A 24,342-nucleotide genomic window follows, 5' to 3' on the forward strand; every position below is an offset into this window, starting at 1 on the left:
ACTTTTCACCAGAGCATGTGTGGTGCCTTCCTCTCCTTCTCTGAGATTTAATTCAGTCTTTCAGCTGCCCTGAAACAACAAGGTGCCTATTTTATTTTTTGTGAGAATGCATACTTTAGATGACATATGGAAGGTGAAGGTGAAGGTGAAAGTGAAGTCGCTCAGTCGTGTCCGACTCTTTGCGACCCCTACCAGGCTCCTCTGTCCATGGGATTCTCCAGGCAAGAATACTGGAGTGGGTTACCATTTCCTTCTCCAGGGGATCTTCCCGACCCAGGGATCGAACCCAAGTTTCCCGCATTGGAGGCAGATGCTTTAACCTCTGAGCCACCAGGAAAGCCCTAAGATGGTATAAATTTACCTTTCAAAGGTTTTCAAATTGGCAACATTTGATAATTAGCTGATAGTGGGGACTGGGTGATAGATATATAGGGATTCATATATTATTCTTTATACTTTTGCACATTAAAAAATAGAGACTTTGATGGTTTTCCTGTGCTTTCTGTGTTATTTGAACCTTTGACAGAAGAGTGACCGTTTAGTATATTCTTGCTATTCATAGGGAGATGTATTGTTGAACTTGGCCAGTTTATCAAATATCTTGTATCACCAAGCAGAAAAATTTGGCTAATTAGAATGAGTTATAACTTAAAAAAAAAACTTTAAACTCCATTTGGCATGCTAAGTCCCTTCAGTTGTGTCGGACTCTTTGCAACCCTATAGACTGTAGCCCACCAGACTCCTCTGTACATGGAATTCTCCAGGCAAGAATACAGGAGTGCATAGCCATTCCCTTCTTCAGGGGATCTTCCCAACTCAGGGATCGAACCCTGTGTCTCTTGCATCTCCCACAATGGCAGGTGGGTTCTTTACCACTGGCTTTATTTCTGGTCTGGGTGAATTTGAAGAGATGTATAGTATGCTGACTTTTTATAGCTTCATTGAAAGCAATACAGACACAATTTTTGTAGCCAGGAATTGAACCACTTGAAAGCACAGGTGTTGGGCGGGGAGTGATAGCTCCATGTTTGAGTTAGACATATCCCATCTTATTAAAGTAAGAATGTTTGAAGGATGAAAACCACACTGATGCTTGGGAGAATAGAACTAATTATTGGGTATTGGGTTATTGTTTTTGCTTTGGCCACCGGGCTACTTTATTAGATCAGATTCAGTTACCTCTGAAGAAGGTGTTTGAGGGTAAATGGAGACTGAGACCTCTTTATCTTCTTAATTGACATTTGGAAAGGGATGGGGTAGGGTCACACAGTGCCCTCGGCAGTGGGATGGGGGTGAGGTGTAGGGGGATGGTGGTGTGGAGTGAAAGTTATATGTCTGTGCTATAAGTTGACTAATTATGAAAACAAAGGGCTTCATTAGGATGCCTTTTGTTAAAATGAAAAATTTCAACAAAGCTGAGGAAAGAGTGAATGAGGTAATTCTACCAAGATGTTAAACAAGAACATCTCCAGAATGGCACCATTTGTTGTTATTGTTGTGAAAGAGGAATTGTTTATTCTCAATTTACGGATGAGGAAATTGAAACTTGGCTGGGTAAATAACTTGCCCAAAGTTGCATCACTAATAGCTGACAAGCCAGAATTTGAGCCCAAGACTGCCTGACCGAGAACTGACCGTTGCCCTTGAAGCTGGTGAGTCACCGGATCAGAGACCTGATAGAGCACGTGCCCATCTAAGGACGTGTTCCTAAACTGTGCCTTTGTCCATCTACGACCCCCTTTGTAAACGATATTACTGTTTTTGAAACCTCTAAATGAAAGGCGCTTTTGGCTCCTGTGCCAGCCTGTGTCCTCCTGGAGACCACTCAGGTATGAGCTAAGTTTCTGCCCATGTATGTGTGAGACTTGTCCAGCTGACCTTGAGCAAGGTCTTTGTCTGACAAACATGGGTTAAGAGAGGCTCCAGGCTCTGCTGATCCACCCCAGGCTTGGCGCTCACTCCTAAAGGGTTTAGTCACAGACTCTCCAGGCCAGGTGCTTTTCCCAGGAGAGCCAGCTTCATCTCTAAGTAGCTGGCACCGTTTTTAAAGAGTAAGATGGAACAGCAGTTATCATATAGCTGAATTACAAGAAAGAACTAATTTTCCTTAACTAATATATAAGCAGAACTCTGCCACATATGATAATTTCCTGCAGCTTTCTCAACTACCCTTTTTATACACTGATGCTTAGGGAGGTTAAATGACACAGCTCATTGACTGCGCTCTTGGAATGCAGATCCAGGCCAACACCAGAGCCCATTCTCTTAATCACTGTGCAGTAGTGCCGTATATTCGACAGTGATGCCTGAGCAATGGTGGTGTTTGCCCAACGTCTAAGCAACAGAGATATCTAAAACTAGCTCCCTAAAATGAGGGAGCTGGTCAACCCAGCTCAGTCCGAGTGTGCAAAGTCTGGAGAACTGCAGAAAATCTGGATCTTGTCTTTGTTTCTCTCAGTGCCCTGTGGATATTGTTGTTACCATTCGGTCGCTAAGTTGTGTCTGACTCTTTAGTAACCCCCATGGACTGCCAGGCTCCTCTGTCTATGGAATTTCCCAGGCAAGAATACTAGAATGGGTTGCCATTTCCTTCTCCAGGGAATCTTCCCGACCCAGGGATTGAACCTGTGTCTCCTGCGCTGGCAGGCAGATTCTTTACCACTGAGTCACCAGGAAGCCCGCTCTGTGGATTGTCCCCACTCTCATCCATTTATTTACTTCGCGGCTACATTTTCTGTCTCTTTCGTGGGAAGACAGTTAGACATGAGTCCTGGCAATGACTCAGAAACTAGAGGAGAATTTGTAAAATTAACTTTCAGAATGTCATCTTGGACAAATACATACCAATTTATAATTTCCTTGTGACTGTTTTTCCATGAAGTGTGGGAATCTATGAGGAAGTGTGGAGAGGACCCTGGGGCTCAGGGGATAGGGGAAAACCTCTGGTGGTGACTGGCTGGGCAGCTGCCTGGGGGGCCTGTAAGAAGCCTGGCTTTCTGCTTCTTGGGGTGACTGCCCAATAGTCTGGCATAGAGGGGAGTTTCCATAGAGTGACTTGATTCCTGGGCCTAGTTACAACTGGCTGGCAGCGCACTGGCAAATACTACCGCTGCTTTAATCACCGAAGCTTCTAACATAATTGCAGCAGTCCATGTTTCAGGGTAAGGGAGACACCTACTGTTCATTTAGAGGAAGGTAGCTAACTTTAGTCCTTTGAATTCAGGGCTGTGTGTGCGCTTGTGTGTGTGTATTGTTGTGGTTGTTGTTGAGTTGCTAATTGTGTCTGACTCTTTGCAACCCTATGGATGGCAGCATGCCAGGCTCTTCTGTCCTTCACTATCTCCCAGATTTTTCTCAAACTCATGTTCGTTGAGTTGGTGATGCCATCCAACCATTTCATCTTCTGTAGTCCCTTCTCCTGCCTGCAATCTCTCCCAGAATCAGGGTTTTTCCCCCAGTGAGATGGCTCTTCACATCAGGTGGCCAGAGTATTGGAGTTTTAGTTTCAGCATCTATGTGTGTGTTAATGGGAGGGATTTGTAATCACAATGCTTGGTGGTGGGAGTGGTGGGGTGAATGCAGGGTTGTTTAGAGAGTTCTAGGATGCCAAAGCTGCAAGAGTTCTTGGAGACCATGTTATAGAGCCGGGTTGTCCAATATGGGGGCCAGTAACCACATATAGCTGTGTAAATTAAGTGGACTAAAATTTAAAATCCAGTTTCTTGGTTTCAGTAGCCATGTTTTAGCTACTCACTATTCACATACTGTTGGTGGTTGCAATATTGGACATCATGGATGTAGAACATTTCTATCCTCTTAGAAAATTCTATTGGACAGTGCTGTTCTAGAGTCTTTGGGACTAATCCCCTTGTTTTTGTTTTAATTTTTTTTTGAGCAAGACATTAACTTTTATTGTTTCATCTACAAGGCTTGAGATCATTTGTTATTACAGCATGACTTAGCCTAAGCTGGCTAAAACAGTTGAAAATTTTAATAACGAAATAAAAATAGATCTATATAAAAGTGCATGCAAATTCCTTTCTCAAACACTTCAAAGCACAGCTCAATGTCTTAATATATATTAAAAAATGTTTTCTAACAAGCTGCCTTTGAGCCCTCGCCCCTGCACATGACACTGGCACTGGGAGTCAGGCTGCAGTGCCAGATCAAGTTCTTGGGCATAACTGGGGTCGCCTGGGCCCACAGCATTGCCTCCTGGCCACTCAGCAACCAGGAGTGCTGAGGGGCAGTGCCTGGGCTGCCAATGGGTGAGGGGCTGAGGCCACTCAGGCTTCAGCCCTGAAAGCTGAGGTGGAAATTTCTTCAGAAAATGTTGGGGATCCTGCAGTCTCCGTTAGTGCCCCATAGGTCCTTGTCTTCCCTGTTAGTCAGAGTGTCATCTCCGCCAATTTCCTTTTTTAAAAATGAGAAAACTGAAGCTCAGAGAAGGGACTTGCCTAACTGGTTTGTACTGAAGCTGGGCCCAGGGCCCAGCTTATTGGCACTTCTTGCCTGGTGCCCTTGAGGCATTTCCTAATTAAGTTTATGGCACTGTGCCAGGTATGAGGAGTTAATGAATGGTACCTTTCTGATCTCTTGCCCTTCTGCAAATCAAAGTCCAACCACATGGGCTATACCAGTATTTTTCAGATATTTTTGAGCAGGGAAGCTTCTCTTCCCCATGGAATCTGTGTAAAGCTCAAATATGAAGTAGATGAAAACCAGAGCTGCTTTTGCTGAAGCACAATGTGAGTATGTGTGTGTGTGTGTGTGTGTGTGTGTGTATGTGTATGTGTGGGGGGCCGGGGTGGGTCCCAAGGCCTTGCTGTCCCAGTCTCCTCCTCATGGTTCTGTCACCCTCTTGGGATGATAGAGCTTCTGGAAACTTGTGGTCTACACTCAGGCTCCTTAACTGGAGGAATCTGGGCTCTCAGGTTTGAAGTGACTGTAAGGCATAGGGATGGAGATGAGCAGAGAGGGGTGATGGGGGTTATTGCTTGTCTAATGTTTCAGAGGCTCAAGGGGTATAGATAGAGGTTTGAAGATGATGACATGTCCTCTCATTATAGCCTCTATTTCCTTCAAGGGTGGAAAGGGGCGGGGCAGGGCAGAAACACAGACATTTGGAAACTAAATGGTTGGTGGCAGAGCTTTCCCCAGACTTGGTGGGCTTCTCTTGTAGGATTTCATGCATTCATTCAGTCACTGGTTTATTCATTTCTTTGTGAGATATTTACTGACTTCCTATTATGGGAAAGAGGCTGCACTAACGTTCTGAGTGGAGTGGGTGCTAAGGTAAATCAGATAGGGACCTTGTCTTAAAGGAAGTTAGAAGCCAGTAAGGGAGAGAAGATAGAAATACCAATACCTAAAATACAAGATGGGGCTTCCCAGGTGGCATAGAGGTAAAGAATCCACCTATCAATGCAGGATACCCAGGAGATGGGATTCCATCCCTGGGTCGGGAAGATCCCCTGGAGAAGGAAATGGCAACCCACTCCAGTATTCTTGCCTGGAAAATTGCATGGGCAGAGGAGACTGATGGGCTACAGTCTGTGGGGTTGCAAAGGAAAATACAAGATAAAAAATGCCAAATGCAAAAATCTGAGTTTTGCCAAAGTATTATGGGATTGTGGAAGAGGAATAAATTACCTCTAACTTGTGACTGAGCAAGGGATCGTGGAGGAGAAGAGTGGATTTAGAGTGGGGAGAGAGGGTGGAAGTGTGTCTCTCCTCATGCCTGGAGCTGGGAAAGTGGGACGCAGCAAGCAGTTCAGTTTGGTGGGAGCAGGTTATTAAAAGCAATTCGATGGTTTTTGTCTTACCCAGCGCCTGCACCTTCGAGAACAAGGTGGAAGAAAGTATCTATCATGTGGAAGAAAGAATCAGGCCCAAATCTTGCCTCCATTAGTGCGAATGAGAAAGGAGTTAGCGACAAAAGCTACCTCCAGTCTTGGAGCCTTCAGGAGTCTGCTGAGGAGAGAAATCTGCCAAAAGACCAACTTGAAAACCTCCTTCCTCACTGGCTTCCTCAGCAGATCCTGACGCCCGTTTCAAGCAGAGGGGAGGGGGCAGGCAAATCAACTCTCCACACAAACACCACTGGTGGATCCCTGCTGCCAGCTCTTCCTGGGGATTGAAAGCTCCTGGTTTGGTGAGTTGGCTCCTTTGCATAAACCCTAGAAACCCACAACTGTAAATAAACTGTATCTTGGAGAAAGAGCTGAAGCGAAACCATTCCAGTTTTTGGACCTAACACTGCCTTTGTTCTGGCAAGAGAAAGACCCTGGGTGTGCACAGAGTGAGGATGGGAAGAACATGAGAGGGTCCTGAAGTGGCTTCTGCTAAAATATTTTCACAGGCTCTAGATGTTAATTTCCAGAAACTAAGTATATACAGCTTGGAAGATGTTGAGAAAATTGATGAACGTCTTGGAAAAACTCACCAATATTGCTGTATAGAATAGAAGTTAATTCTTTTACTTAGAAAAACTTAAAAATTTGCAAGATTTTCTAAAAATTACCGTAAAATATAAATAAAATAACGTTTACCATTATAACCATTTTAAGTGTACAGTTCAATGGTATCAAATATGCTCACATTGTTGTGCGACCTCCAGTATCATCCGCCTTCAGGACTTTTTCCATCTTCCTAGATTGAAACACTATATCCATTAAACAGTCATTCCCCAGTCCTCCTTCCCCCAGTCTCTGGAAACTACTGGTTTGCTTTCTTTCTTCATGAATTTGACTACTCTAGGTACCTTACATGCTGTGACCCCATGGACTGTAGCCTGTCAGGCTCCTCTGTTCATGGAATGCTCCAGGTGAGAATACTGGAGTGGGTTTCCATTCCCTTCTCCTGAGGATCTTCCCAACGCGGGGACTGAATCCAAGTCTCCTGCATCGTGGGCAGAATCTTTAGCATCTGAGCCACCAGGGAAGACCTATACCCCAGGTACCTCATATAAGTAGAACAGTACAACATTTGTATTTTGGTAACTGGCTTATTTAACTTTGCATAATATTTTCAAGGTTTATCCATGTTGTAGCTTGTGTCAGAATTTCCTTCCTTTACAAGGCTGGATAATATTCCTTTATATGTGTATTGCCGGGGTCCAGCCCCGGTGGATCCAGGGTGATTCGAAGGTGGGGGGATGGAGTCGGCGTCTTTGGAAAAATACATATTTAATCACAGATATAGAGAGATTAGAAATGGATAGTGTAGTAGGAAGATCAGTGGAGAAAAAGAGGCTGAATAACTTGGATTACGTGGAATAGCATCCATGCTCCAGATGGGAATTCAGCCAGAAAAACGGGAGCAAGAAAGATGCGACATGGGGGAATCAGTCTTTCCGGAAACTGATCCGATTTTTTTATTTTTGGGTTTGCTTATATACCTTTTGTTACACATAGGGATGAATACAGAGTCACGTGGGGGTCAGCAGTCCTGACCTTTGTCAAAATCAGGTGCTTCACATAAATGTATTAAAAAAAAGGTCTTAGGGATATTACATCATCTTCTGGCCATGAGTGAGACCTGCTGACATTTTATGATCCTTTCTTTCTGATAACCAAAAAACTTATTTTTTCCAAGGGTGTTTTTTCTTAAACCAGGCACCATCCTCCAAATAAAGCTGCATTCCTATAGGGTGAGGGTGTAGTGAGTTACAATCAAGAAAGGAATTTATTTAACCCAAGGTTAACATGATTAGTCTTAAAGGTTAATACTTATTTCTCCTATATGCTTAAAGGTTAATACTTATTTCTTCCTATATGCTAGTTATATTCATTATAAGGGTAGGGAACATGGAGATTTAGCAGCAAACATCAACCCAACAAATGAAAATCCTTTCACCAATGCTCCCCTTAAGATCTATTTAGTCTTAAGATATGATAAAGTTACATTCTTACATAGCAAGGACACAGTGATTTATAACAAAGTACAGTGATCTATTACAAAAGAGAAAATCCATTAACTCAAAAAGTCTAGTATTGCTAACATCAAAAACTACTATATTTCCTTTGCTATACTCCAAATACATTGATTAATATATTCCCAAGTGCCTAAGGATATGGAGGCCTGGCGGCAATCATTGACTCAACAAGAAGAAAAAGTCCTATGCTAATTAAGACTCTCAAAATACTCCAAAACTCTCTGTGCTGTTTATGGTTAAGAGGTAGTAAACAATCATGTGGCAGGAGTATGGATAATCCTGTCACACAAGCTAGTCTGTCAGCAGAGAGGTTTGACCTGAGACATCCTTGTCCCACCCAGAGCAGGGAATTAGCAGCAATTATTGACACAACAAATGAAGAACCCTTCACCAATATAATTCCTAACCAACACACTATACTAATAATTTCCAACTCCCCAAAAGAATTTGCCTTTAGTAAGTCTAAAACATCTCATGCCTCTCAGATTTGGAGGCTGTAAACAATCACATGTGGCCGGACGAACCTATACAGGTGGGCTAGATAACCTTCAGAGGAGTCCGTAAGCTGAAACACTCTTGTCACGCCCAAGAATTTTTATTGCCTTGGAGCTGCACGTTTACTCCTTCTCAGAGAGAAACGGTTATGGGGGAGAGCCCCCCATAAAGTCAGAGGTGTAGGTGAGAGCATAAAACAGACTCTGGTTTTGGGGTTAGATGCTCGGGAACAGGGGGTTTCCTGAGGCTTGATCACGCCTTTGCGTATGCCAAGCCTCCTTCCTCATGACCTTTGCCATGGGCGGAGTTCCTCACGCTGGCCCCCGGCAGTGTATACCACATTTTACTTCCCTAATCATCTACTGATGGGCACTTCGGTTGTTTCTTTTAGCTAATGTGAACATGGGTGCATAAATATCTGTTTCAGTCCCTGATTTCAATTCTTTTGGGTAGACACCCAGAAGTGGAATTATTGTATTATATGGATAATACTATTTAAAAGTTTTTTATACTGTTTTCCATAGTAACTGCATTTTACATTCCCACCAGTAATGCCCAAGGGTTCCAATTTCTCCATATCCTCGTCAATACTTACTGTATTCTGTGTTTTTTAAAATAATAATTGTCATAATGAGGGTGAAGTGATTGAACACTTTTTGAATAGTAATGATGTACTTAGCTTTCCAGAGCATTGATTACAAAGCAGTTTAATGTATCTTGTTTCCCCAGGTGCTTATTCTAAGTTTCACATGGATGTTACACTGACTGATTTCTTTCTGAAACTTGGACAATTAAATCTGTGTTTCTCGAAGCAAATAGAAAAACAATGACACAGCAATGGGATGAGATATCACATTATTGTGTCTGATGCTCTTGGGACCTGGCCACACACCCTTAAGACTTCTGGCTCATATACTCTACCCCCAAACTTTCAGCTGCAGAAAAATCTACAGATCTTTACTTGCGAGCTTCCTCCAGCTGTTGGGGTCTTCTCAGCTTTGAACAAGGCAGCCTCAAAGTGTTGGGGAGTTAACACACACTGGGAACAGCCCTCGAACCAATGATTGAGCCCTGGTTGCCCAGGGTGATAGCCTGCTCATTGGGATCTTTCCTTGTCTCACTTCCTCAGTTTTCTGACTGCTTCTTGGAATCACCTCCTAAAGAAGCTATTTGCATTCACGTCTGTCTCAGCATCTGTTCTGGAGGAACCCAACCTATGACAGTCATTACAATGATGGCTAGGTGGACTTTGCTGTTGCATGGTGAAAAGTTTATAAAATAATGACACATGAAAAGACTGTAACTAGATTAAAATTATGCTTCTGTGAAAATAAGCTCCATAACTGCTTATAGTTTATATAAAAAGGTTTTTTTCCTGCTGAAAGTATTCTATGTGTGTTTCCCTTGTGAAGCTATTTATATTATGTAATAAAAATGAATTTCCTTGAGCATTTCAAGGTTTTGGTCATCTTGCTATATTCAGTATTTGAAAATGTCTTGTCTCTATTATCCCAAGAACGGCTTTGTCTTTCACAGATGCCTTAGGTTACACTTCTTATTTCAGATTCCTACAATGTCCCACCTTGGAAAGATGGCTTCATGCTGGTTCCTGGGTATATTATTGTCTTCAGCTATGCATCAGCTTAAAAGCTAAGTGAGACTTGAAATTCTATTCTCCTTGCTTTACATATGTAGGGAAATATTTATTGCCTCTTCCCTTTGTGCTGAGAGTCTCATTTGTGAAATTTCACCCTGTTGAGTCATATACCTTTCTAATGGGAAATATTTTAAATTTTGTTTGATAGGTCATTCTTTGACTTTCTTATTTCCAAATGTTAGTTTCATGAGTGTCTAGAAGGAAGATGATTTAAGGATACCTGGTCAAATTAGGTTTAGTTATGTGACAATGTGATTTGCCATAAATTGCATATTCTGTATGTCTTAAGTGAGGATTTATTGTGGAACATGAAAAGTATGTGGTCAAGGAGTTATTTTTAATTTTTTGAGTGTTATTGGAGGTCTAAATGTTTCATAACAGACTCACTAAACTTTTGAAAATCAGATGAAATTTATAGGCAGGAGCTCAAGGAAGGGGATGCTGTCCAGGGGGAAAAGGCAGACTATGAGGAGGTAACTTCTGATAAGAAATACTATTTCCTCTGAAGCTTTGGGGCCCGATGATGGCTAGATTTAGTTGTTGGCCAGCAATCCTGTAAGGGCTTCCCTGGTGGCTCAGACAATAAAGAATCTGCAGAGTAAAGCAGAACTGAGTTTGATCCCTGGCTCAGGAAGAGCTCTTGGAGAAGGGAATAGCTACCCACTCCAGTATTCTTGTCTGCAGAATTCCGTGGACAGAGGAGCCTGGTGGGCTACAGTCCATGGGGTTGCAAAGAGTTGGAGATGACTGAGAGGCTAACACTTTCACTTTCAATATACTCAATCCTGTATACCTAGGTGAAGATTTTCTCAGGGAAACTTAACCCATCATGGGTGAGGCCATTATCAAGTTAAGGAGAAACCGACCTGAGTTTGATATTTGGTTGTTGCAAAATAAGTGGTAGTGAGTTGCTTTTCTTTAGTAACTCATGGAGGTTTGGAGGTCTACAATTTATAAACTTTGTAACTCTTCCAACAATATATATATTCCTAAGAAGGTCTCCCTTAGAAATCTGAACAATGCAACAGGGTGCTGAATTTCCAGACGGTTAGTTCATTTTGCCTGAGTTTCTTCTTTAGACAGCTGTCTTTGCATCGGGGGTGCTGAGCTTGCTCCTGAGGGATGGAGAACCGAAAGCCTGTGAGAGAGCACCAGGTACCCCTGTGCGTCTGCTTGGCAGTGTGTTGGGCACCGGGGACACATCCATGAACAAAATCCTCAGGGGCAGGGATTAGCCACATCTTTGATCTTTAATTGCTCTAACACATCCTGCTGATTTCCACATGTGTCCATCTGCCTCTTTGATAGCCACATTAAATTTAATATAGGGTTTGTTGGCAGTGAAGTGGTGCTAAATCACCAGCTCATCTTATTCAACTACAATCTTCCCCCATCCATCCTCTGTCCCCTATTCATGGTGTCTGTGAGACAGATAAACTATAAAGATGGTACCCATTATATTTTATTATGATGGAAATGTGGAAGGCCTTTGATATATTCCACAGAGGGCTCAATAGAGAAGCCACAGTTTGACAAATCATTAAGTAAAATGATACAGCAAAACTATTCTGACATAGAATAAGTAAAAAGTAAAAACAAAACCCCTAAGGCTGCTTCACAGCTTCTTTTTTCGTGTGTGTTACCTCCTTGGATAATTTACCCCTATGTAAAAACCCATCCTTTTACAAGCTCACCTTTCACTCAATACTTATCCATAAAAGGAAACGTTGGCTCAGTACGATACTGGTTCTGGCTTATACCAACTCACAAGAGCCAACTGTTAAATTTTCAGGAAATTTGTAAGCCAGTTGTTAAACATAGTCAATAGTAAAAATTAAATTAGATAAATTTGCAATTAAACAAATTATATAAAATAAGGATAATTAATACTCTAAATCTACCACATCTTAATCATTTTATGATGTTCAAGACAATCCCCATGGAAAAGAAATGCAAAAAGCAAAATGGCTGTCTGGGGAGGCCTTACAAATAGCTGTGAAAAGAAGAGAAGCAAAAACCAAAGGAGAAAAGGAAAGATATAAGCATCTGAATGAAGAGTTCCAAAGAATAGCAAGAAGAGATAAGAAAGCCTTCCTCAGCAATCAATGCAAAGAAATAGAGGAAAACAACAGAATGGGAAAGACTAGAGATCTCTTCAAGAAAATTAGAGATACCAAGGGAACATTTCATGCAAAGATGGGCTCAATAAAGGACAGAAATAGTACGGACCTAACAGAAGCAGATGACATTAAGAAGAGGTGGCAAGAATACACAGAAGAACTGTACAAAAAAGATCTTCACGACCAAGATAATCACGATGGTGTGATCACTCACCTAGAGCCAGACATCCTGGAATGTGAACTCAGGTGGGCCTTAGAAAGCATCACTACAAACAAAGCTAGTGGGGGTGATGGAATTCCAGTTGAGCTGTTTCAAATCCTGAAAGATGATGCTGTGAAAGTGCTGCACTCAATATGCCAGCAAATTTGGAAAACTCAGCAGTGGCCACAAGACTGGAAAAGGTCAGTTTTCATTCCAATCCCAAAGAAAGGCAATGCCAAAGAATGCTCAAACTACCGCACAGTTGCACTCATCTCACATGCTAATAAAGTAATGCTCAAAATTCTCCAAGCCAGGCTTCAGCAGTATGTGAACCATGAACTTCCAGATGTTCAAGCTGGTTTTAGAAAAGGCAGAGGAACCAGAGATCAAATTGCCAACATCCGCTGGATCATCGACAAAGCAAGAGAGTTCCAGGAAAACATCTATTTCTGCTGTATTGACTATGCCAAAGCCTTTGACTGTGTGGATCACAATAAACTGTGGAAAATTCTGAAAGAGATGGGAATACCAGACCACTTGACCTGCCTCCTGAGAAACCTATATGCATGTCTGGAAGCAACAGTTAGAACTGGACATGGAACAACAGACTGGTTCCAAATAGGAAAAGGAGTACGTCAAGGCTGTATATTGTCACCCTGCTTATTTAACTTCTATGCAGAGTACATCATGAGAAACGCTGGGCTGGAAGAAGCACTAGCTGGAATCAAGATTGCCTGGAGAAATATCAATAACCTTAGAGATGCAGATGACACCACCCTTAAGGCAGAAAGTGAAGAGGAACTAAAAAGCCTCTTGATGAAAGTGAAAGAGGAGAGTGAAAAAGTTGGTTTAAAGCTCAACATTCAGAAAACGAAGATCATGGCATCTGGTCCCATCACTTCATGGCAAATAGATGGGGAAACAGTGGAAACAGTGTCAGACTTTATTTTTCTGGGCTCCAAAATCACTGCAGATGGTGATTGCAGCCATGAAATTAAAAGACACTTACTCCTTGGAAGGAAAGTTGTGACCAACCTAGATAGCATATTCAAAAGCAGAGACATTATTTTGCCGACTAAGGTCTGTCTATCAAGGCTATGGTTTCTCCAGTGGTCATGTATGGATGTGAGAGTTGGACTGTGAAGAAAGTGAGTGCCGAAAACCTGATGCTTTTGAACTGTGGTGTTGGAGAAGACTCTTGAGAGTCCCTTGGACTGCAAGGAGATCCAACCAGTCCATTCTAAAGGAGATCAGTCCTGGGTGTTCATTGGAAGGAATGATGCTGAAGCTGAAACTCCAATACTTAGGCCACCTCATGTGAAGAGTTGACTCATTGGAAAAGACGCTGATGTTGGGAGGGATTGGGGGGAGGAGGAGAAGGGGATGACAGAGGATGAGATGGCTGGATAGTATCACCGACTCGATGGACATGAATTTGGGTAAACTCCAGGAGTTGGTGATAGACAGGAAGGTCTGGTGTGCTGCAATTCATGGGATCGAAAAGAGTCGGACACGACTGAGTGACTGAACTGAACTGATTAATATTTGTACTTTTGAGGTGTTTTATTTGAATCATATCCGTGCTGTATTATGATAGGCTACCATGCATCTCTTCCCAGCTTCATGTTTGGTGATATTGTAATGGTTGTTTGAAAGCAGCTGAAATTGGCAAACACTGTAAATTAGGGTTCCTCCCCCAAGGGCCAGCCTGTTGCTAACCATTTACAAATACACCACTGACTCTGCTTTCAGGGGCATTGCACTTACACCGTCAGAGAAGGCATGGCACCCCACTCCAGTACTCTTGCCTGGAAAATCCCATGGACAGAGGAGCCTGGTGGGCTGCAGTCCATGGGGTTGCTAAGAGTCGGGCACGACTGAGCGACTTCACTTTCACTTTTCACTTTCATGCATTGGAGAAGGAAATGGCAACCCACTCCAGTGTTCTTGCCTGGAGAATCCCAAAGACGGCCAAGGCTGGTGGGCTGCTGTCTATGGGGTGGCACAGAGTCGGACACGACTGAAGCGACTCAGCAGCAGCAGCAGCAGTAGCACTTACACCATACTTGTGAGATCTGGGATAATCGCAAAGACTGAGGCATCACCCCAGCATTTGGTGGGGTTGCTTTCCTCTTCTGCTGGCAGACTAGTACACTGAGGCACAGAGGAAATGGTGTATCTGGGATGCTGGTACAGTCTAATGGGCACTAAGTGGCTCAAAGAAATTTTCTGTCTGCACTGAAGCTATGGTTCATGGCTTGTTTTAGGTTAGGCAGAGACATGGCTGCAAAAACTCTTGTGGGTACACTTGCCAAGCAGCCATCTTGCTGAACAGTGTGCTTTTTACTTTCTCAGTTTTGCTATAGAGTTGTGAACTCTGAGTACATTCAATGGATGCTGCCTAATGTGCTACAATCATTTTTGAAGGGACACATGTGACTGCCGACATTCAGTGATCACATGACTTAGCTCTCTCTGGCCAAAGATATTTCTGCCTGTTCCCAACCCTCTGGTTCTCCACTTGCAGGCTTCTAGCATCTTCTTCACAGATAGTACCATTGGAGTGTCCACTTCATAAAATTTCCTCTCATACTATTCTTGGAGTCTAACTTAATCTGCCAAGTTCGCCACACATTTCCCCAGAATTCACCCCTTCTCCTTTAGTAAACATAAATTTTGAGGTCAGTCCAACATGGTGCAAATGCCAGCTCTGCTATTACTAAAAGGCCGTTATTGCGGTCATCACACCTGAGTCTAGTTTACTTATCTATATAGTGGGTGTGGACTGAATAACTCTTCTGTCTCACTCATTTGAGTATATGCGCTCAGTTGCTCAGTCATGTTTGACTCTTTGCAACCCTGTAGCCTGCCAGACTCCTCTGTCCATGGAATTCTCCAGACAAGAATACTGGAGTGGGTTGCCATTCTCTTCTCCAGGGGATCTTCCCTACCCAGGGATGGAACCCAGGTTTCATGCCTTTCAGGCAGATTCTTTAGCATCTGAGCAATCAGGGAAACCTGCCACTATGTGAATGTGAATATCCCCACTTAGTGAGAGCAGGACCTCCACTTCCTCTTTTCAGGATTCTGGGGGGTTGGCTGGTGGCTGTGACTTCATCAAGCCCCATCCCACCGCATCTGTGTCTTTGCAGTTACCTGGGCGCCTCTTTGCTTAGCCTCTGGCTACTGTGCATGTAGTTCTGGACGCCCATTCCCCAAATCTTCATATTGCTGCTCTTTTATTTCACTGGGCCACATGTGGACATATCCTTTCACTTAAGTTTTCATAGAACTGCCGGGCCAGGCTGTATCCTTTAAACAGATATAATTGATGATTCAAAGGTAAGAAAAGAATTATAATATGAAGAGTGATTGTCAACTGGCTACTGAGTGTGGCTGCCCTTGGGACTCACGGGCCCAGGGTCTTCTGCCTTGGTTTCCACCTGAGCCCAGGCTGGTGCCCTAGAGAAGGGGCAGTGTTTCCCTCCCCACACCTGGGACGAAGGAAGAACTAGTCAGCTGAAGTACAGAACAATAGAAATTTTCTAATATGAACTGTAGAGAGAAAATAGACTGGGAAAAAAAGAAAAGGAACAGCACTTGAGGAACCTGTGGAACCATAATAAAATATCCAGTACTCTTGCCTGGAAAATCCCATGGGTGGAGGAGCCTGGTGGGCTGCGGTCCATGGGGTCGCTAAGAGTCGGACACGACTGAGCGACTTCACTTTCCCTTTCCACTTTCCTGCATTGGAGAAGGAAATGGCAACCCACTCCAGTGTTCTTGCCTGGAGAATCCCAGGGACAGGGGAGCCTTGTGGGCTGCCATCTATGGGGTCGCACAGAGTCGGACACGACTGAAGTGACTTAGCAGCAGCAGCAGCAGCAGCAGCATTCATGTCATAGGAGTTCTGGAAAGAGGAGATAGAAAGTGGGCCTGAAAAAATTCTTCAAAGAAAAAAATGACTGAATATTTCTCAAATCTGCTGAAAGACATAAAGCTAAATCTGAGTCAATCCTAAACATGGTAAGTCCAAATAAATCTACATCGAGACATATCATAGTCAGACTTCTAAAACTACAGACAGAGCAAAAGTCTTGAAAACAGTGTAAGAGAAATGACATCTTACCTTTAGGGGAAAAAACAATTCAAAGGACTCAAGATTTCTCATCAGAAAACATGGAGGCCAAAAGGAGGCAGCACAACATTTTTCAAATGCTGAAAAAAAACAGAAAAATTGTCAACCTAGAACCTTATATCCAGTGAAAATATCTTTCATGAGTAAAGAAGAAATTGAGACATTTTCAGATGAAGGAAAATTAAGACAGTTTGTTCTTAGAGGAAGTTGTCTCAACAGAAAGGAAATGATAAAAAGAAGGAATCCTGGAACACCAAGATGGAAGAAAGAACAGCTCAAGCAAAAATAAGGATAAATACAAAAATAGGGATAAATATTTTCCTTATCTTGCATCTTCTAAAGTATGAACTTGGACACTCAACTAAATGTATTATATATCTATTGTCGTAAGTAGAAGTTTAGCTAAAAGCTCTGAGCAAACATTCTGTAAGTTCTGTTTTCTCCCCGCTCATAGCATGGGTAGTAAACTTAATCTAATAGGAGTGAAGTCTGTGGTCCTGCCTTAAGGTCACCATGCTGCTGCTGCTGCTGCTGCTGCTGCTAAGTTGCTTCAGTCGTGTCTGACTCTGTGCGACCCCATAGATGGCAGCCCACCAGGCTCCCCCATCCCTGGGATTCTCCAGGCAAGAACACTGGAGTGGTTTGCCATTTCCTTCTCCAGTGCAGGAAAGTGAAAAGTGAAAGTGAAGTCACTCAGTCATGTCCAACTCTGTGAGACCCCATGGACAGCAGCCCACCAGGCTCCCCCATCCTGGGGATTCTCCAGGCAAGAACACTGGAGCGGGTTTCCATTCCCTTCTCCAATGCATGAAAGTGAAAAATGAAAGTGAAGTCGCTCAGTCATGTCCGACTCTTTGCGACCCCATGGACTGCAGCCTACCAGGCTCCTCCATCCATGGGATTTTCCACACCATAAATCTTAACTTATGTCTTCACTCTGGGCTTCCCTGGTGGCTCAGACAGTAAAGAATCTGCTAGCAATGCAGGAGATCTGGGTTCAATCCCTGGGTTGGGGAAGATCCCCTGGAGAAGGAAATGGCAACCCACTCCAGTATTCTTGCCTGGAGAATCCCAGGTACAGAGAAGCCTGGTGGGCTACAGCGCATAGGGTCACAAAGAGTTGGATACAATGGAGCGACTAATGCTTAAGGTCAAAGGATCATGAAACACACCACAATAGGGGACAGCCTGTCCATGAGAATCCCCAACAGAATTGTTGATTGTCATCAAAGGGCCAAATCCTCCCATTGATTACAGCTGCTGCTCCTGTAGTCAGACGAACATACTGTTCCAGCCAAAGCCCGTCAATTTGAGTCCCACTTCCTTTATATGCAGGCATCCCATTAGGAATAAGATTAAGTCTGGAGCCTTTGTTTAAGGTCTTCCTTCCACTTAATATTGTTATTTTCTTTCTTGCTCTTTTGTTCTATCATTTTAGTTTTTGGGGCAGCAGCGACATAAATAAACTTCATGGGAAAATGTTTCTGAGGCTTCAAATTGCTGGCAGGCACAAGTGGACCACTAATTGGCTGAGAGACACACAGCAGTCCTCTCTCTTTGGGGTATGATTGTGGCAATGCCTGGGGAACCTGGAACTGACAAACTGTTGACAGAAATGTGCTTTGGCTGGATAAAGAGGGTAATTCATAACAACCAAGCATGGAAAGAGACTCAGTTCTGCCACATCTGAACAGGAAGCGTATTTTGCCATCCATGTAGTGCAGCCTGCATGAATTTTGCTTGAGAAAAACTGTGGCTCTGGCCTTTTGTGATATGTTCTATGATCTTTTTCCCATCTATTTTCCACTCGTCACTTTTTTCTTCTATCCCATGCTCCTCCTTCAAGGAGCTACTTGTTTTTCCCCACTTTCTGCCTCTGTGCCTTTGTTCATGCTGTTAATTTTGCGTGTAACAACTTTTCCCTCTTATCTACCTGGAAAGCTTCTACTCATTCTTTAATCTAATTCAATAGCTTCTTCCTCTGTGGAGCCTTCCCTGAATCTACTCCATTTTCATCTGTACCCCATTCCAATGACTTAATTTCTCCTGGGTCTCCTGTAGCACTTTGTATGGCACTATTATTATTATTTAATTTATTTAGTTTAATTGGAGGCTAATTACTTTATTGACTGGTTTGCCTCCAAGTAGCATATTTTTTTGGCTCCAAAATCACTGTAGATGGTGATTGCAGCCATGAAATTCAAAGATGCCTACTCCTTGGAAGGAAAGTTATGACCAACCTAGACAGCATATTAAAAAACAGAGACATTACTTGCCAACAAAGGTCTGTCTAGTCAAGGCTATGGTTTTCCCAGTGGTCATGTATGAATGTGAGTTGGACTGTGAAAAAAGCTGAGTGCCGAAGAATCGATGCTTTTGAACTGTGGTGTTGGAGAAGACTCTTGAGAATCCCTTGGACTGCAAGGAGATCCAACCAGTCCATCCTAAAGGAGATCAGTCCTGGGTGTTCATTGGAAGGACTGATGCTGAAGCTGAAACTCCAGTACTTTGGCCACCTCATGCGAAGAGTTGACTCATTGGAAAAGACCCTGGTGCTGGGAGGGATTGCGGGCAGGAGGAGAAGGGGATGACAGAGGATGAGATGGCAGGATGGCATCACCGACTCAATGGACATGAGTTTGGGTAAACTCCGGGGGGAGTTGGTGATGGACAGGGAGGCCTGGCGTGCTGCAGTCCATGGGGTCACAAACAGTCGGACACGACTGAGAGACTGAACGGAACTGAATTACTTTATAATATTGTAGTGGTTTTGCCATACATTGACATGAATCAGCCATGGGTGTACATGTGTCCCCCATCGTGAACCCCCCTCTCACCTCCCTCCACATCCCATCCCTCAGGGTTGTTCCAGTGCACCGGCTGTGACTGCCCTGTTTCATGCATTGAACTTGGACTGGTGTAGATCACTATTATTGTTGTTCAGTCACTCAGCCCTGTCTGGCTCTTTGAGACTCACATGGACTGTGGCAAGCCAGGCTTCCCTGTCCTTCGCCATCTCCTGGAGCTTGCTCAAACTCATGTCTATTGAGTCAGTGATGCTATCCAACCATCTCATCCCTTCTGTCATCCCCTTCTCCTTCTGCCTTCAATCTTTCCCAGCATCAGGGTCTTTTCTAATGAGTCAGCTATTCCCATCAGGTGGCCAAAGTACTGGAGCTTCAGTTTCAGCATCAATCCTTCCATCGAATCAATTCTTCAGTGTTCAGCCTTCTTTATGGTTCAACTCTTAGATCCACACGTGACTACTGGAAAATAGTCTGCTTCATTTTATATTATCTCCTCCACTGGACTGAGAAATATGATCTTGTTCTTCCTTTTAACTTCAGGGACTGATCAGTGTTGAACATGTGGTAAGAGTTCAATAAATTCTCATCAATCTAGCAAATAAGTAGATGAGGATACGTGCAATGTCATAGTGATAAAACATTGCCTAACACATCGGTGTTAGAAAAAAGGAGTAAAAGGTGCAATGCCAGAATTCCACTTCTGGGAAGACATAGTAAACATACTTTATCCTATTCTTTCTTAGATATTATATAAGAAACAAGCATAAGGAGACTCTGAAAGTTGGAGAGAAGAAAGACGGCTTAGGACTTGGAGACCCAAAGAGCTCAGTGGTGAGTTCTTCAGGTTTTCTTTCTGTCCTTATTATCCCAGACTTGTAGCTAAGTGAGCTGGCAACCTGGAAACACCAGTGTGTGTGGACAAAAAAAGGCCCCAACAAAAGCTTGCTCTATCTAGTCAAAGGGCCAGGAAAGGAGCAGCCTAGAAAGAGAATACTTTGGGGGAAAAAAAACTACTCAAGTCAACCCTTCAAAAAATCTCTGGGTCCCTTGCCATGCCAGCAGAAACCAGGTGGGAATCTTAGACTTCTACCCAGTCTATAATGAGTTTTCTCAAGTTCCTCCTACCTGGAGTGCTGACAGAGAAAACTGAGTAAGGAGCTGGGACTTCATTCCCACTGAGAGGTAGTGAGTGGCCCGTGCCCGTGAGGTGTCAGTAGAGGGCATGTGGGGATCAATAATGAGGCAGTCCTAACCCTCCAAGGCAAACACGTTTCAGTGGGGATCTCGTGGGAAGCCAGAACTGGCTCCTCAGCCCAGTAGTAATGAAGGGGTCCCTTGCTCAGGCATCAGTGGAGCCTAAGTGGGAAAACTGGACTTCCGCCTCCACTTGCCAGAAATGAGGTGGCAGCCTTTCTTTTCTCATTGGAGCAGTGTCAGAGGAAGGCAGCTAAAATTAAGATTAAAGTCAGTTTTGCTACCCAGGATCTTTTTGGTTTGCACCAAAGAGAGGTATTTCCTGTTAAAACCTTGGATTCATTTACTTACTCATGAAATGTTAATTGAATATCTACCATGTGTTAGGGTTAGTGCATGGCATTAAGGATAGAACTCAGAACAAGACAGACATAGATGTGATTTCTGCCCACAAAGAACTTACATTCTGGTAGGGAACACAGATTTCACAGAAACAAATATATTTTAGCATAATAAAATTAAGAAGCATTAATAATAGTATAATAAGAAAACCATATCATCATTAACCCTTTGGTGGTACTTATTGTATACATGTACAACCACCCAGAAGCCACACTCTTCTCTTTCACACTGGTTATCAACACTTCCAACCTCTTGATCAAAAACCATTCCAGAAAACAAACACAAGATTCTCTGATTCACTGAGAGTATCCTTTAAAAAATGGATCCTTATGATAAATCAGCTAGAATTTTTTAAATTCAAAGTTCATCAATAGAGAAGAAGTCTTTGAATACATAAAATATTCACTAACCTATAGGATTTATACTTACCTCAGCAACATTTCCCAATTTTCATTCATGAACTTAACTGGTATATTTATAGATTTTACACATGAATGATTGTGCTTTTTACTTAGCAAAAGTTTATTGAGCATTTACTATGTGTCAGACTCGGTACCAGGTTTTAGGGACACAAAGATGAAGACAATACAAAGCATTGAGAATAGAGGCAGGGAGAATTTCTCCCTCAGCTCTCTATGTGAATCTTACAAAAAAAAAAAAAAACAGAAAGAGACATCCTACTTATTATGGCGTTGTTGGAATTGGGAAAGACTGTAAATAGTCCAAGTGTCCATCAGTAGAAGACTGGTTGAATAAATATTGGTATATCTATACAATGGTGTACCATGTAGCTGTGAAAAAAATGAGGACTATCTCAGTATAATGCTAGGACGTAATCTTTGGAATACCGTGTTAACTTCAAGAAAAGCAAGGGAGATGAAATGTGCAAAGTATGGGATCATATAAAAATAGAAGAATAAATAAACAACTTGTCATAAGAATATAGTTATCTATCAGAAAGGAGAGGAGAGGAATAAGACAGTGATCAAAGCTACACTTCTCTGACTATTTGTTTTGCAGATTTGACTTTGAAACTATATAAATGTTCAATATAATTAAAAACAAAATTCAATTAAAAAACTAATTTCTAATAATTGAAAGCAATGAGAAACAAATATACCTGTGTATCAAGTTGGTTGCATAACCACACAAATAAAAACTCTTTTAACTGTCTGTATAATGCAAGATTTTGTCAATGAATTCTTAGTGAGATATACCCTAGGAAAAAAAGCCCTGCAAAATAAACCACTTCAGAACAAAGTAAAAAAACCCTTAAACTGTTTTTAGCAATTGTATTTTTGGTGTATCGACATTATGTGTGTATTTTGTGAAATACAGATTATGTGTATATTTTGTGAAAGAGCCAGTGAATGTCCTTTTGTATCATTGAGAATTGGGATTTCAGCATGAGAAAAAGGAGCTATGAATCCAAGAATTTAAGTACATCTCCTGTACCTAAGTTCACATAGTAAGTATTGGTGTTAACTGGTTATGTGTTTTAAAGCAAACATACAAATTCCTTTCTTATCTATGTCTACAGAAAAGGGCTAGAAATGATGACTGAGCCACTAGCCAGGAGCACTCTAGTGAACTGATGGATCTAGACAATGATTAATAACTGCTAACACCACAAGAAAGACAGGTACTTTTTGTTCCTAGCAGGAATAGAAACTGAACCTCAGTCTGATCAAGCCTCTAGATCTTATTACCAATTCACAGAAAACAGAATGGAGAGAGAGGAACATGCTAAATGATGCTGTGTGCTAAGTTGCTTCAGTTGTGCTTTATTCTTTGAGACTCTGTGCACTGTAGCCCCCCCGACTCCTCTGTCCACGGGGTTCTCCAGGCAAGAATACTGGAGTGGGTTGCAGTTTCTCCTCCAGGGGATCTTCTGTGGAGATGTGATAATCAAGAGACACTCTGGTAAGCTGTACCAGAAAAATGGCCCAGCTTCTTCAACAATTAAGTTACAAGGGGGAAAAAATCATGGCAGGAAAACTGTATGTTTAAAGAGACCAGGTGGCGCTAGTGATAAAGAACCTGCCTGCCGATGCAGGAGGTGTGAGACACTGGTTCGATCCCTGGGTCGGAAAGATTCCCTGGAGGAGAAAACAGCAACCCACTCCAGTATTTTTGCCTGGAGAATCCCATGGATTGAGGAGCCAGGGGACTACAGTCCATGGGGTCACAAAGACTTAGACATGACTGAAGCGATTTAGCAAAGAGACCAAAGAGGCATAGTCATCAATTTCAATATATGAACACTATTTGGATATTAACTTGACTAAGTTGCTTGCTTAAAAAACTAGACAATTGGTGACACTTGAACACTGACTGGATGTAATTTGACCTTAATGAATTAATATTAAATTTAAAATGTTCAAATTAAAAAGTTAAAAAAAAAACACAATAATAGTTGTGCTTTTAAAGAGAGACCTTGTCTTCTGAAGACACATATTGCAATATTTATAGGTGGCATGACACAGACAGGGATTTACTTCAAAATATCTCAGAGGTGGGGGAACTGAATGGGACAGACATGAAACAACATTTACCATAAATTGAGAATTGTTGAAGTTGGATGATAGATTCATGAGGACTCATTACAGCACTCTCTCTGCTTTTGCAAATGTGCAAAAATAGTCATGCTAAAAGGTTAATAACAAAAAAGAGACCACCTACTTAATACAAGGTTTACTTTCTGAGTTCATTAAGGCTTGGTCTGACCATGTTTAGGACCTGTCATCTGGTTCCCGTTTCCTTAGATACTAACAAATATTATTATGAAAAGAAAAATGAATTTGCTGAGATACTTTTTCCGTGTGCTCCCCTAATGTAAGAGAAATCGGGGGCTGTCAAACCTGTGAAACTGAAACTGGGGTGAGGAGCCTAGTGTGGTTGCTGACTTGCTCTTTAGGGTTCTGCTTCTTCCATTTGGTCCCTGATACTGATACCCAACAGCCATCTGTGGCTGTGGCTTGGAAATGATGTGGCATCTGAAAGGGAGGGAACTCCAGCAGTAGGACTGTGTCAACTGCTCAATAAAGAACATAAAATATTGCCTCCGTGTAGCATTAGTAATTGAGAAACAGTTTTGAAACTTGGGTCAGGGGTTTTTAGGGTTCTTAGGAACCTTATAACTTTTCTAGTCCAAATCATTTGTGGCAGATGAAAAAAAATGAAAGCCCAGAGACATGAAGTGACTTGGTCAAGGTTGCAGAGCTCCTGGCAGAGCTGGGGTCAGAGCTCACATTTTGCTGGTTTCCAGAGTTCTGTGCCCTTTTCTCCAGACTACATCTGGAATGGATTGTACCTTGATGTGTTTCTAGGAAGGAGTTTATACAATAAGTGGTCTCTGGTGTCAGATAATCTGAGACTGAATCCATGTTCT

At 42.5% G+C, this 24,342-nt stretch overlaps 1 protein-coding gene across 6 annotated transcripts in view; it reads left to right on the top strand.

Moving 5' to 3' along the window:
* Positions 1-4,620: 4,620 nt before the first annotated feature.
* Positions 4,621-24,342, top strand: part of ESM1 (endothelial cell specific molecule 1) — a 77,264-nt gene continuing 57,542 nt past the window's right edge. For 2 of the 6 annotated variants that reach the window (XM_069556538.1, XM_069556537.1), the window contains exons 1-3: positions 4,629-4,748; positions 5,830-6,154; positions 20,099-20,186. The gene's annotated coding sequence lies outside the window, so the exon portion shown is untranslated. Of the gene's footprint in view, positions 4,749-5,829; positions 6,155-17,820; positions 18,111-20,098; positions 20,187-24,342 lie in introns of those variants that run through there. The other 4 variants (XM_069556540.1, XM_069556541.1, XM_069556539.1 and 1 more) reach the window with 3 other exon arrangements.

Source organism: Ovis canadensis, chromosome 16, assembly GCF_042477335.2.
Source record: "Ovis canadensis isolate MfBH-ARS-UI-01 breed Bighorn chromosome 16, ARS-UI_OviCan_v2, whole genome shotgun sequence".
NCBI lineage: Eukaryota > Metazoa > Chordata > Mammalia > Artiodactyla > Bovidae > Ovis > Ovis canadensis.